A 14,995-nucleotide genomic window follows, 5' to 3' on the forward strand; every position below is an offset into this window, starting at 1 on the left:
ACTATTTAATCTTTAGGTATAGCACATCGTTACCAAAGTGATTTTAAGAGAAATATCTGCTTTTAACATTTTCATTAAAGAATCCTAGAATGAACAGAATTTTTTAAAGGCATATCATTGGCTGGACACTGCTTTTGTAGAATTCCACAGCTTTATAAAATTACCAAGTTGGGTCATGTGAATTTAAAGATCTATCTTTAATTTATAAGAAATATTGAACATATTATGAAGCTGAAACATTACTTCAATGCTAAGATATTGCCCTGCTACTGTTGTGCAATTTCTCCTTACTGTAGTATCACTAGATTGACAAAACTTGGGCTTAAAAGCATGTTTATAATAAAATTATATTGTATTTACAAATCAAACTTTTGAGTGCATTGTGGGAATAACCTTTGATTTTGAATAAAATTTTGGTTGTGTTTCGCTTTCCAAAAGGAAACCTTGCATAGCATTGAAGTGACTTTGTCACATACTCATCTTCTCCTCCTAGTCAATCTAAAAATATTCTGTGGCAGAAGTGAATAAAGAGTTTCAAGCCATGTTTAAATTGAGTGAAAAGGAGATTGACCACTGTACTGAGCTCACCAGAGGCAGCTGTGTGTTCTCTACTATAACCTACTACAGTTACACTCCTACTATTTGAACATGTATCATGCTAGACCAACATTTGAAAACATTACCACATTACCAGAGATGCACTTTTTATGTACGTCTCACCATCATCATTTTAAGTGGCAGGTCAGAAAGAAGTCCATGATCCCTGCTACAAAATATTATTATGACAAGCCAGTTTCCTGCAAGAAAACCTCTGTAGAGGCATTTCTCAATAAGAGAAATTTTCAAAGTAATTTCCCTCTCCAGGTATCTCTAGGACTCACAAGCGAGTAAGCACAGCCCTGCAGAGACATTAACTCCCTAAAAATTTCATATATAAAATAATATAATTTATCTTTTAATGTCTTCATTTTAAGTAAAACTTCATGAGAGCTCAGAATTTAACATCCAAGTTGTAGCTGGAGGTTATTTGGTTTGCAAAATTAAAAATCTTTAAATGGAAAATGCTGACGTACATTCAACACCAGTGTTTCTATAGAAACTTCTTTTATTTATAGAATTCAAGTTTTAATTATAGAATAAAATATGTTTCCATAACAACAATTCGGTTCTGTTGTATTCAGATGATTGTTAAGTATTGGCGCACCTGAATTGTCCAGCCAAGAGAATTGTTGACTAATTAACACAAATTTCCACAGATACTTACACGAAAATAAGAAAGAAAAACCAGTTTTGCAAGATTTCTTTAAAATTGATCTTTGCAGGATAAAACAAATAGCTTAAAACATGGAATTGCTTTCATAATAACCAGTACACTTATATGTAACTCCGTAAGTTGTTATCTGATGAGAAGTATAACATTTTTTTGCAAGGAAGTGAGTGAAAAATCTTTTGCATTCCAAGTATAGATCTTAATTTTGCAGGCACTTATCATATGTATTTTCCTCCTGGTTTCATTGTTTGTTAGTTTCAGAATACTCCTATTTAACCACTCACAGAAGTAAAACTACATATATTCGGCTATACACACAGACAATCTGAAAGGTCAAAGGTCGTTTCTTCTAAAATCTAAGACTACACTGAATAGTGAACCATAATGAGAGTAATATCAGTTAAGAATAAATGCTATGTTGTTTGTCTTATAGTTGCAGCATCGTCCACGAGGTTTCACACAACATTGATATTGTCTTTCAGAAAAAAAGATCTTTTTTTTCTTTCTTTCTTTGTTTTTTTGTAGTAACTAAACAACTGTTCAGCGGGAACTAAGAAGAAAATAAAGCTTAATATTTTTCTCAGTTGTTAATCTACTGGTAAATGCTACAATCAAATATTTTCTTTGAAATATAAAATCATATTCACTTCTCCTCATTCAATTGTGTGATGCATTTGGCTTAGCCTACAGCCTGGGGGGAATATAGAGCTGTACTGTTTAGAATAAAGACGTTGCTGAACAAATTACCTATTACTAAGCACTGTAGGTACAGCTTAAGGCCTAAATAGACAAAATGTCACGTCGTAATAAGGAAAAATTAATAACTTGCCATTACAGTTTTTACTATGTATATACATTTTAAATAAAACATCTCTCTTCCTTTTTTTTGTTACGATTTTTAAATGTTATATTATGCTCAATAGTTTCTTACAGGGAAAAAGTGAGCAAATCAATTATAACACAGCTAAAAATCTACTACAAACCCAACCAATGTTTTAACAGTTTAAAATTCTGAATTATCTACTTAATACAGAGAAGTTTCACTAGGAATACAGTTAAAAATGTTAAACAGAAATTTCCTTGTACCTACTCCTATCTTCTGTTGTTCTGCTCATTTTTTAATGGCTTTCTCCTAGTAATGGTAAAAAAAATATATATTTACTAGGCTACAGTTAATAGAGTCTAAAAAACAGCAACAAAACTTAGGAGTGATAAGTTATTCAACACCATAAAAAAGCTAAAATTGTATCCATCTTTTCCACAGTACTGTTTGGCTCAGTGTTCTGACTGGAACCCTAACAGTTCTCCTCCATCTTTTCGTTTACTTCTGCTACTTGCCTTTTGAAGTAAACACTTGTTTTTTCCTTCTTATATGTATTTATGTTTGGCTCATATCTAGGGAATTATTTGATTCCATTTTCTTTATCATATTTTGTATTATATAACGTTTCTTAACAACTGGCTGATGTCATCGCAGGACCTGTCTCTGTTATTTGTCAACACTCTTTGGAGTCTGGAGAGGTCCCAGTCAACTGGAAGAAGGCAAATGTTGTCTTAATTTTCAAGAATCATAGAGTCATAGAATGTCCTGAGTTGGAAGGGACCCACACAGATCATCGAGTCCAACCCCTGTCCCTGCACAGGACAACCCCACAGGTCACACCGTGTGTCTGAGGACGTTGTCCAGCCTCTTCTCGAACACTGTCAGGCTTGGAGCTGTGACACCTCCCTGGGGAGCCTGTTCAGTGTCCAGCACCCTCTGGGTGAAGAACCTTTTCCTCATGTCCAACCTGACCCTCCCCTGGCACATCTTCCTGCCATTCCCTTGGGTTCTGTTGTTGGTCGCCAAAGAGAAGAGATCGGCACCTATGCTTTTCCCTCCTCTTATGAGGAAGCTGTAGACTGTGATAAGGTCTCCTCTTAGTCTCCCCTTCTCCAGACTGAACAAACCAAATTACTTTAGCCGCTCCTCAAACGGACTTGTCTACAAACCTTTCATCAGCTTCGTAGACTTCCTCTGGACACTCTCCAGTAGCTTAATATCTTTTATATAGTGTGGCACCCAGACCAGCACACAGTGCCCCAGGGATGGCCACATCAGTGCAGAGCAGAGCGGGACAATCCCCTCCCTGTTGGTTGCTTTTTTTGTTGTTTTGGTTTGGGTTTTTTTGTTGTTGTTGTTTGCTTGGTTGATTTTTTGTTTTGGTTTGGTTTTTGTATTTTTCCTCCATTCTTGGGCATTGGATACTGACTGAGACAAATTTTACTCTAAAGCAGCCTGCCATTCTTCTTACTCCTTGTCAAATCTATTTTCACTTTCTATCTAAATTTGTCCAGAAAGGATGTGAGTAAGCAAATCTGCAAACAGATACTGTCACGTGAAGACCTGACCCTATGGGATGGAAAATGAAGAAAGACAAAACATATCATGAAATGTAATTTCCTTCTGAACTCTAACAACTATAAACATATGCTTCACTGCATATTAGTGACCTAATTGCCAATTACTAAGGAAGACCTTTAAATAAACTAAAAAATAGACAGACAAGTTAAAAAAAAAAAAAGCCCTCTAACCAAGGTACCTAGCAGAAAACTAGAAAATGGACAAAAAACTTCTAAAGTTCTGGGGTAATTTTTATCCAGCTCACTTTCCTTCTTGTTTAAAGTAAAAAGGCTAGTATAAGAAGGGATACAAATACAATTGCACATTGTTCTGCTAAGGCAAAAGACTGCTACCATGGATGTATGATCTGCTCATGGAAGTAAGTATACTTAGTGTAAAAAGTGTTATGATTATTATTAGTCATTGTGATGGTCTAAAATTAACCCAGGTGTTAAACTGATATACAAAAAAATACTTTAAATAGTTACTGTCCAGCAAAGAATACCATGCCAGTTTATTAACAGCAGTATTATAAGTAGAATTATTCTTGTAATTATAACATTTTAAAAGTTCAGGAGGTAAGAGGCTGAAATATGTTTGCTTTGTTACATTGAGTTCCAGCATCTTCAATCACAAAAACAATGGCATTTGCACTCTCTGAGTCTGAAGAGAGGGAGATTCAAAAAGGGAAGTCCATGTGCACACAAAAAATTGTTTGGTAAGTGAAAAAACATACTGAAAATAAACTTACAATACAGAGGAGCTGTTTAAACAACCTAAGCAATAGCAGAGACATAGTGGAAATAATTTCACTATCTCATGTATGCATTATATTTGGTTCAGAGAGAGGAATAGAATAGAAGTGGAAGACTGTGTCCTTAAAAAAATAGCCAATCACACTGCTAACTTTAATTCTGCCTCACTAATGGTCGCTATTCTCTCTCAACACAAGAGTTGTCCACAATTAATTTCTCGGGTTGAACAGTTAAAAATTAGACACATCAACTAGTGAGGGATGAAAGCAGAAAATGTGCAGGATATGGTATAAGGTATCAGACGATCTTTCTCGATGAGAACAGGATAATGTTCAGAAGAGTAACACATCTGAGGCTCAATATAAAAACAAAGAAACAAGAAACAATAACAAAAACACCAAACAAAGGAAAACAAACAAAAAACCAAACCACAACCAAAAACCACAATGGTCTGAGTTAATTTATTCAACTTAAAATTGACTTTATAATTTTCACCTGAAGGGTAATCATTAGTAGATTTATTCCCACTAGAGGAAAAATATACAAAGCTCCTTCAGATTTATCTTCTCTTTCAACCGTTTTCTTTTAGATAGTGACTTAAAATTATTTAAAGACACAGTTTTCATAATTCAGTCACATTTGTGCAGGATTATAATGGAGCATCCTTAGATTATTGTATACAGAACCCAGCAGAGATATTATTGTTTATCATTACATGAAAGACTCAGTGTAGCTGTGGATGCTAAGCAGAAGTCACCAGAGGGGAAGAACAAATGTAAAGAATTGAGATAATTACTTTGAGAGTGACTAAATGTCACTGTCAAACTGTGCCATGGTAAAAAAAAAAAAAGTTGCAGTGATGTGTTTCCTGAACGTTGAACATAACAATCTCTGTTAAGAAGGAATAAAAAGACACTGATTGAATTTATAAACGAAAAAAGGAGGACCTATACCCAAACCATTAACTGCAGATGAACTTTAGCTGCAATGGAGGATAATACCCAAGTCCACTGCAAGACAGTGACCTTCACAATACCTACAGGGAAATTAATCCATAACCAAACCAATAATCTAAAAACTGACAAGAGGTTTTGAGGCAAATAATTTTTCATCAGCACCACCCTCATCCTGCTGAGCACAACTTAGTGAAGCTCCCAAGGAGCTTCATTACTTCTGCTTCTCTCTGCTATACTGGGCACCTTCAATTTGCACACAGGCAGAATCCCTCTGTCCTCTTTGAAGGATGGAAGAAAGTCTTTGGTTTCCCTAGCAACAGCCAAATTACCAGTGAGTTCTTACATTCTTTTTGAACCGAATCCTAAACACTAGAAAGTCACTAGAAAGAAAACATTACCTCTATTCCAGGGAAGAAGCAGCATCATCTCATTAGTGTGATACTAAATTCAAAACAAAAGACTGTGCTAGCTATGAAGGAGAAAAGACTCTAAATGTGTGAAGAAAATTAACTCAACTTCAGATAAACCAGCACAGGCAGAAAAGATGGGGGGAAATATTTTGACATCCCAATCTCCCATATAAACTTTACACATTTTGTTTTTAAGCAAACACCTTACAAAGATGAAGAACTAGAGGAACATCTGTTTTAGATAAAATAGCCTTCTATAGATTAAACAGTTCCAATTCATCAGCCACAAGAGAAAAGATATAAACTTAGTTTGGATTTTATGGATTTTAGGAGCAGCATATCATATCAGGAGGTGGTCTAGAGCTTCAAAGACAAACTAAAATTATGAAATGACAGGCACAACTATGAATTTGCACTAGAACAAATAAATCCAGAACGTGTTGGAAAGTGTCTTTTGGAAGGGAGTGTGAAGACTAATATCCACAAAATCTGTGAGAGAGCATCTATTTGTTAGCCTTTTTGCCTGAATGCAGGTTATTTCTCAAGCCAGAACACTGGCAGCTCCCCGCTAGTACAGACATAGGTATATTCATCTTTGGTACATGAATCTGCTCTTCCGTATGCAACACAGGGGTAAATAGGAAATGTTTTTTGCTCACACATCATCATGTTTTTGATTTTACCTTTTTTTTTCTTTTCTCAGTACATTACTAAGGGGAAGGAGAGTGAATACACTTCGTTATTTTGTATTCTTTCTCTTTCTGACAAAACCAATCTATGTCCATGTTATTATTTACCATAACATTTTATCTGTCCTTGTGAGGAGAAATTTTAAAACTGATAATTTAAAAAAGCAAACACAATGTAAAGCTAAACTATAGCAGAAAAAATTAGAAAGTCAAGAGTCTAGTAGCTTGCTGTCCTGTATTGGTGACTCATTCAAGAATCACTAGGCAAATTCCTTTGTCTCACTAGTTTACATTTTACCCAAAAATGATGACTTTATGTTGTGGTTTAGCCTGAGCTAGCAATATAACCATGATAGCCGCTTGCTCACCCCCCTCCCTACCTCCCAAATAGGGGAGAGAATTAATAGGGAAGGAAGAAACTTGGATTGAGACAAACACAATTTAATAAAATATCAAAATACTAATACGTTACAAGCATCAAAGGAAGTGGACACTGCCTCTGTATTTGAAGTGCCTGGACTATCAGAATATTTGTTAAAAAGAACTTCCAGGTGACCTTGGGAAGTGGATCAGATTATGAACTCTAAATCAGAACAAATTATACTCTATAATTTGTGACAAAATATCCCACACTGATCAAAATTTGCAGCTCTGAATACTGACTCTCCAAAACAGATGCACTAAGCAGCTTGCAGAGATATTTTAGTGTCGTTCAAACCAGTTACTATCCCGACTCTGAATCCTATGTCTTAAAAGACAAGTTGCAGTGTTTCAGAGAACACAGAGAAAAAAGCTTTGTTATATTTCAAGGGAAAAAAAATCTTAAATACGGATGATAAATGAAAGGTCAAAAGCATGGGCAGAATGTTATATAAACATGATACAATAAAGTAGAAAGCATTTTCATATGCAAACTTTGTTTTTTCTTTTGGGGAAGTCTTGATGCAGTCCTGTATTATTTGAAACTTATTATTTTATTCCTTATTCATTCTGAAAGAATATTTATATGAAAAATAAAATATTTGAGAGACAATGTTTTCTTTGGCTATCATTTGCTGCTTCCTGGGTTTCCACCTTTTAGAAGTTATTTCTCTTCACAGTATAATAATAATAAAAATAAAATAGTAAATAATGTTCTCTATGTCTCTTCTGTGCTAAAGCTGAATGTGGTTTGAGCGAGACACTCTCTTCAAAGAAATTTAAAGAACACCATTTGGGCTTTTCATACTTGTAATTAACGTGCTTACATTTGAAGTATTTGGATTGCACCACAAAATGAAAAGGCTTGAGAAAGCAGAGAAAACCAAAAGGTCTAGTTCACCATGGTGTTGTGTAACTTTCATGATTGTTTAGTTGCATCTGATTTTCATGACCGGCAGAAAACTAGTATGAAGCTATACTAAATGAAGTTCTGAACAGAACTTAACTTGAGCTGATGAGCTAGATCATTTTGTGATAAGAAACAACTGTTATAATGATGTATTCTGAGGAGAGGATTCTCAACAATCATGATCCAAGGTTTATCATAGCTTTATAGCTTCTTGCAGATTTATCATGGAGCAATTAACATGGCCTTGTGAAACCAACCTATCAGAAAAGGAATCACAGACTATGTTGTGAGGATAAGAGCTGTTAAATGATGAGCAAAAAAACAGTGTTCTCTGGGGAAAATTCTAAGTGTTGGTCATGAATGAAAAGTTGCAAATGAAAACTTTTAGGGATATTTCTAAACTATGGATAGCATCATCTTGATCAAAAGTATCAACACCAAGAGATGTACTAAAGTAGACTTGACAATTACTCTTGTTTGATACAAAATAGCAAATATATCTTTATCTGTATATAGAGGATAAATCATTTTTCCAAGCAATAAAAACGTTTAGATGATCTAGAATGTGATTGCTAAATTTAGTTTATTATTATTTTCAAGTGCAAATACCAATTGAAAATTAATGTAGAGAAATGGTGGTTCTAAATTCTATGTATTTATATGAAAAAGGAAGACAGGTAAAAACAGAGCATTTTCAATTTTCTTAGTTTTGCTCAATTTACCTGCAGAGCTGTTAAATTTTGCAAAGACATGTTTCTGCCTTCTCTCAGAGTAAAAATAAAAGAATCTACCTGCAGATTACATGCACTCTTTAGAATATTAATTTGTCAAGTTTTAAATGTTCTCTTCTGAATATATGTCTATTTTCTATACAAACGAAGGGCTAAATTTATGTGCTGTTCAACATTCAACTAAACAAAAGCGAGAAAGAGGAAGAGGAGAAAGAAACTAATGAATTATATGGATTAGAATGAGAACAAGTAATAGAGGATAAGAAAGTGGGTGGCCGTATTTTGTCTCTTGACAAGTCTGTTACCTAGGAAACAAAAGACCAAATGATTGCATAAATGAGCCTATGCCTGTGGATTTAAATTGATGAAATTATATAGGACTGCAATTTATGCAGAACAAGGAAGTTGATTGTCAGGGTCACTGTTTATTAGCTGAAATAAAAACCCCTAAAAACCTTATTTTCACTTTGGTGAGTTTTTAAAGCATTTGCTACACAAGCTTCTGACCTAATGAAACTATGTGATAAAAACTAACCAATCATCCATCCAGCTGATTAATCGCCCTTTTTAAAGACTTCGGTAGAGGACAATAATCATCACCCAAAATCCAGCTGTCATCAACTGGACTCAAGTTGATTCCAATAGACATCCAGATGGTATGGTTAGGACAGCGTTTTTATTCTGAACAAGGAATTCATTAATCTGCTGTGTCTGCTGGCTTCTCACCAAAGGCAATGCAGTTGAAGAAACTATACTGTGTCCTCACATATGATGATGAACAGATATCACTCATTAATTTTATAGTAGAAAAAGCTGGTCATGAATCATCATACAAAATGCATCATCATATAAAAACCTTTGTAAAAACCATAGAATCATAGAATGTCCTGAGTTGGAAGGGACCCACATGGATCATCGAGTCTAACCCCTGTTCCTGCACAGGACAACCCCACAGGTCACACTATGTGTCTGAGGACATTGTCCAGCCTCTTCTCAAACATTGTCAGTCTTGGGGCCATGACACCTCCCTGGGGAGCCTGTTCCAGTGCTCCACCACCCTCTGGATGAAGAACCTTTTCCTCATGTCCAACTGACCCTCCCCTGGCACATCTTCCTGCCATTCCCCTGGGTTCTGTCTTTGGTCGACGAAGAGAAGAGTTTGGTGCCTTTGTGAGGAAGCTGTAGACTGCAATAAGGTCTCCTCTTAGTCTGCTCTTCTCCACGCTGAACAAACCAAGTGACTTTAGCCACTCCTCATGTGGCTTCCTCTCCAAACCCTTCACCAAATTTGAAGCCTCTTCTGGACACTCTTGGGTAGCTTAATATCTTTTTTGTACTGTGGCACCCAGAACTGCACACCGTGCTCCAGGTGAGGCCGCACCAGCACAGAACAGAGCGGGACAATCCCCTCCCTGCCTGGCTGGCCGTGCTGTGCTGGATGCACCCAGGACATGGGTCCCTCTTGGCTCCAGGGACACTGTTGGCTCATGTTCAATTTGCCATTGACCAGAACTCCCAGATCCCTCTCTGCAGAGCTGCTCTCCAGCATCTCGTCCCCCAGTCTGTATTTACAGCCAGGGTTGCCGTGTCCCAGGTGCAAAATCCGGCACTTGCCCCTGTTGACCTTCATGTGGTTGGTGATTGCCCAGTCCTCCAGTTTGTCCAGATCCTTCTCCAGGGCCTCCCTGCCCTCGAGAGTGTCGACAGCTCCCCCCAGTTTCTTTATTTATGAAGACAATGAAGAGCGCTGGCCCTAAGATGGATCCCTGTAGAACCCGCTAGTGACTGGTCACCAGCCCAACATGAACCCATTTACTAGAACCCTTTGAGCCCAGCCCATCAGCCACTTTCTCACCCACTGCACTGTGTGTTTATCCAGCTGTGTGCTGGGCATCTTGTCCAAAGGATACTGTGAGAGACACTATCAAAGGCTTTACTGAAATCCAAAAAATCACATCAACAGGCTTCCCTTCACCAACTAGATGGGTAACTTTGTCATAGAATGAAATTAAGTTTGTCAAGCAAGAGTTTCCCCTCATATAAAGTAATCACTAAAAGAATGATAGTGTTTGCCCCCTTGACAAACCCTGAGGAACTCAGAGAAACACTTGCAAGAATTTAAAGGGCAAGATTTTTTACTACAGTGCAATTAGCTTTTTGAAATATGCTTACTGTCACCAATTTCCCAAAGCTTTAGGAAGGTTTTACTATTTCAAATCATCTTCCAGTGATCTTCTAGCACCTTCTAGCACACTGCTTCTTTATTTTCTGTACAACTGAAAAACTTCAAGTATATTTAAAATAAAGAAGGGAATATAAAGATAATTATGTTTGAAAAGGCATAGGAAATAATATTTGTAATGAAATTCAAAATGATCAAACTGATTCAGCTTGAACAGTCACTTCACATGTTGGCCAAAAGGTAAAGTGTGGGAATGAGTATAAGAAGGAACCAAGCATAAAGTGAACACAAGCTTGATCAGAAAAGCACCTTAAGTTGAGCAGTTGCCGGTATTAAAATCAACAACAGACATGTTGAGAATGGGGTTTTGCTAATATTTGAATTAACATCTTTATTCAGAGAAAGATGTGACATCCCACAGCAAGTAATTTCTGTATACTTCTGGTGTAAAGACAGAATTTCACCTGCTTCAGTTTCAGTAGAATCTCTTCCATGAGATTATTTGGAAGAAACACTATGTTGTGACCCTGATGATGAGATGTGTGTAGGTCATATTTCATTATTGTGGAATATAAAAAATTGTAAATAGATGATATAATAATTGTCTGTCAAAGCCAAGCTAAAATACTGAGAGTTCAGAGGAGACCGTGTGGGAGGAGGGTGATATTTCCTATGGGAAGTGTGACCCATGGAGAGCCCACACTGGAGCAGGTTTATCCTGGAGGACTGCAACCTGTGGAAGGATCCACACTGGAACAGCTTGTGAAGGACTATAGCCTGTGGGAAAGACTCACACTGGAGTAGGGGAAAAATGTGAGGAGGGAGGAGCAGGAGAGAGGAACGGTTATGGTATGAGGAGTTTTAGGTTTTGTCTTAGTTTCTCACCATCCAATTGTATTTTAATTTGCAACAAAGTAAATTAATTTTCCCATGTCAGCCTGTTTTGTCCATGACAGTAATTGCTAAATGCTTTTCCTGTCTTTATCTTGTCCCAAGAGTTTTTTTTATTTTATTTTCTCCCCTGTCCTGTTGAGGAAGGTCAGAAAGTGGCTGGGTGGAGATCTGGCAGCCAGCCAAGGTCACTTAACAGCCCAAACTTCATCAAACTCTTCTCATGTGACATTCTTTAGGTCAGTGCCTTCCAAACAACTTTTGTATACTAGTCATAACTTTGCCAATAAAAAGTCAAGAGCTAACTGAGATATTAGAATATATTCACGTGATGCTCAGGTATGAGTTTGCTGATGCCTGCACATGACTTTAATTGCACTTGTGCAGAAGTTTAAATTAAAGCAGGTATATGGAATATTGTGTCCAGTTCTGGGCCCCTCAGTTCCAGGACAGGGAACTGCTGGAGAGAGTCCAGCGCAGGGCAACAAAGATGATGAAGGGAGTGGAGCATCTCCCGTATGAGGAAAGGCTGAGGGAGCTGGAGTTCTTGAGCTTGGAGAAGAGGAGACTGAGGGGTGAACTCATCAATGTTTATAAATATATAAAGGGTGGGTGTCACGAGGATGGAGCCAGGCTCTTCTCGGTGACAACCAATGATAAGACAAGGGGTAATGGGTTCAAACTGGAACACAAGAGGTTCCACTTAAATTTGAGAAGAAACTTCTCAGTGAGGGTGACGGAACACTGGAACAGGCTGCCCAGGGAGGTTGTGGATTCTCCTTCTCCGGAGACATTCAAAACCCGCCTGGACGCCTTCCTGTGTAACCTCACCTAAGTGTTCCTGCTCTGGCAGGGGGATTGGACTAGATGATCTTTTGAGGTCCCTTCCAATCCCTAGCATTCTGTGATTCTGTGATTTTCAGTAGCTCCTTATATGCATATTTTTTCCTTATTGCATTTTGTTTCGTTTTGTTTTGTTTAGAAGAAGATTTCACCTGAAAGTTAAATCAGGAGAACTATTTTGAACTGCTTCCCCAAATATAGGGTAATGAATGATTTAACACATCTATAAGCCAACCTACCTTAAATGTTTTTGTAAGTCAAATTTTGATTTCTACATATCTCAAAAAAAGTTAAAAGGAATTCATAAACGTAGCCAGTTTTGACTCTGGAGAATTTGGCAAAATTCTGGTTTCCTAATCCCTGTTAAATTTAACTGTCAGTTGTATCAAGAATTTCATCTTCATTGTAATAAAAAAGTTTTTATCCTTTCACTCTTTGTGTCTGAAATTGCCTTCTTGCTGTTGGCTGCAATCTTACTTTCATTTCCTTGGAGACTTTCATCCTAAAATACTTTGTGTTCACTCCAATCCCTTCTTACCCATGACTATCTCCTCTATTGTAACAGGACCACTCTATATGTAGTTCATACTGAACCAGAGAAGCCAACTATAGACAGTCAGACCTATGAACCCAACTGCTTTTAAAGTGATTGGGTTCAGGTATAGGATGCAAACAAACAAACAAACAACTCCACAAACAAACAACCACCACAACAAAAAAAAACCAAACACAAACAAACAAACAAACCCCACAACCAAACAAAAAAATCTCTACTGGTATAGTGGAGACCTGAGGAAAGGAACAAGCAAATGGGGGCAAAGGAACACTGCAGAAGTTGCTACATGCCACTAACAGCAAAACTAGATTCTCTGTGAATCCAAAGTCCAAAATGCTAGTAGAAAACAAATACGGGATTTTAATGCTTCTGGCTTAATAGAAAAGGTGTGGAATAAAACTTCATTTCGTATGTGTCAAAAGAAGAAAAAAAAAATCAATCTAACAGGTTAGTTAAGGATGGACAACATCTGGAAACTCCATTAGCCAGACCCCCAAAGCTCCAGTCACTGCTTCAGGATGATGGAACAGCATGAACAGATTTTCATGCTAAGCAAATTGTCAATTTGCAAACAACATAAAATATCTATGAAATATTTTACAAATATTTCTGTGGTGGTCATCTAAGTCTGTTAGAGTTACTAAAATTACATTTAGCCTCATTGATAATTTTGAAACTGATTAAATTTTTGCTATACTGGTCTGGTGGATATCTGAATTAGTTACTGGAAGATATAAGAAAGTTAAAATTTTATATAGGTTAAAATGTCTGCCATGTATATGTAGACTTAAACCTGTACATATAAATTCTATCAAGCTGGAGATCATCTACCTCACTGGAGCAAGAGAATAGCAGTTAGAATCCTAGAACAATTTGGTTTAGAAGGGACTTCTGGATGCCTCTGTTCTAATGCCCTGCTCAAAGCAGGGTTAACTTTTGAGTTAGTTCGAATTTGTCATGACTTGTCCAGTCAAGGTTCAAAAATCTGCAAGAGAGACTCCACAACCTCTCTGAGCATTGTTTCAGGTCTTTACCATTCTCATTGTGAACAGCTACTGTAAAAAAATCAATTTTATATATATATGTATTAAAAAAAAATGCTACTGCATAAGAGGTGGATTTGGCAGTGTGAGGTTAACAGTTGGATTTAGTGATCTTAAAGGTCTTTTCCAACCAAAATGATTCTAGGATCCTATAATTCTATGATTCTACACTATAAACCTGACAATGTTGGTAAGACCATTTAAAACCAGCTTTTGATTACTCTTTTTCCTCAGTCTAAGCTACCAATAAACTATGGCAGTGCTCTTTCCAGATCAAGATTTAAGGGATTAACATTCCTTTGTTTATGACTGACATAATGGTTTGTTTGTTTTTTAGGTTTTGCTTATTTTCGTTTTGATTGCATGTCCTGTCTCCTTACTTGGAGGAGCTTGTCTTTATTGCTGTGTGACTTCCTGTAAAGAGAAGGCAGGTAGAAATATTGTTCTGGATTTCATTTATGGGTTCTCATCTTAAACTTCTTAGTTTTTTGATTTTCAACTGTGCTTTTAGTCTTTGACAGTTTAATTCATACACACACATTTATGCCCCCACAATAAACCTGATTTTACAGAAATAAAATCCTTAGTAGATGAACCTATGCCAGTTTATATATTGTCAAGCAATTGGGTATTAAACTATTGACTTGCTATTTGGTTTGGAGAGATGAGTTTTTCACATGCATTTTCCATTATTCTTACTACATCTTAATAATATGTCCTTTTGCACATAAATAGTTTATCGTCAGAGAGTTGCCACGTTTATTCCAATAATGATCTTTCCTTGATGGTAATAATGGCAGTGCCCATCTCCTCATTTCTTTGTCTGTTTGGCAAATTTCATCATAATTCAAAGGCATTTAACTGTAAAATGGAACGCCAATCAAGGTGTAGAGATATTGGTCTGAAACAAAACAAAATGTGAAGGTGACCTGGAGCTTCCTATAAATACTACGTGT

Source organism: Caloenas nicobarica, chromosome 20 (assembly GCF_036013445.1).
Source record: "Caloenas nicobarica isolate bCalNic1 chromosome 20, bCalNic1.hap1, whole genome shotgun sequence".
Lineage (NCBI taxonomy): Eukaryota > Metazoa > Chordata > Aves > Columbiformes > Columbidae > Caloenas > Caloenas nicobarica.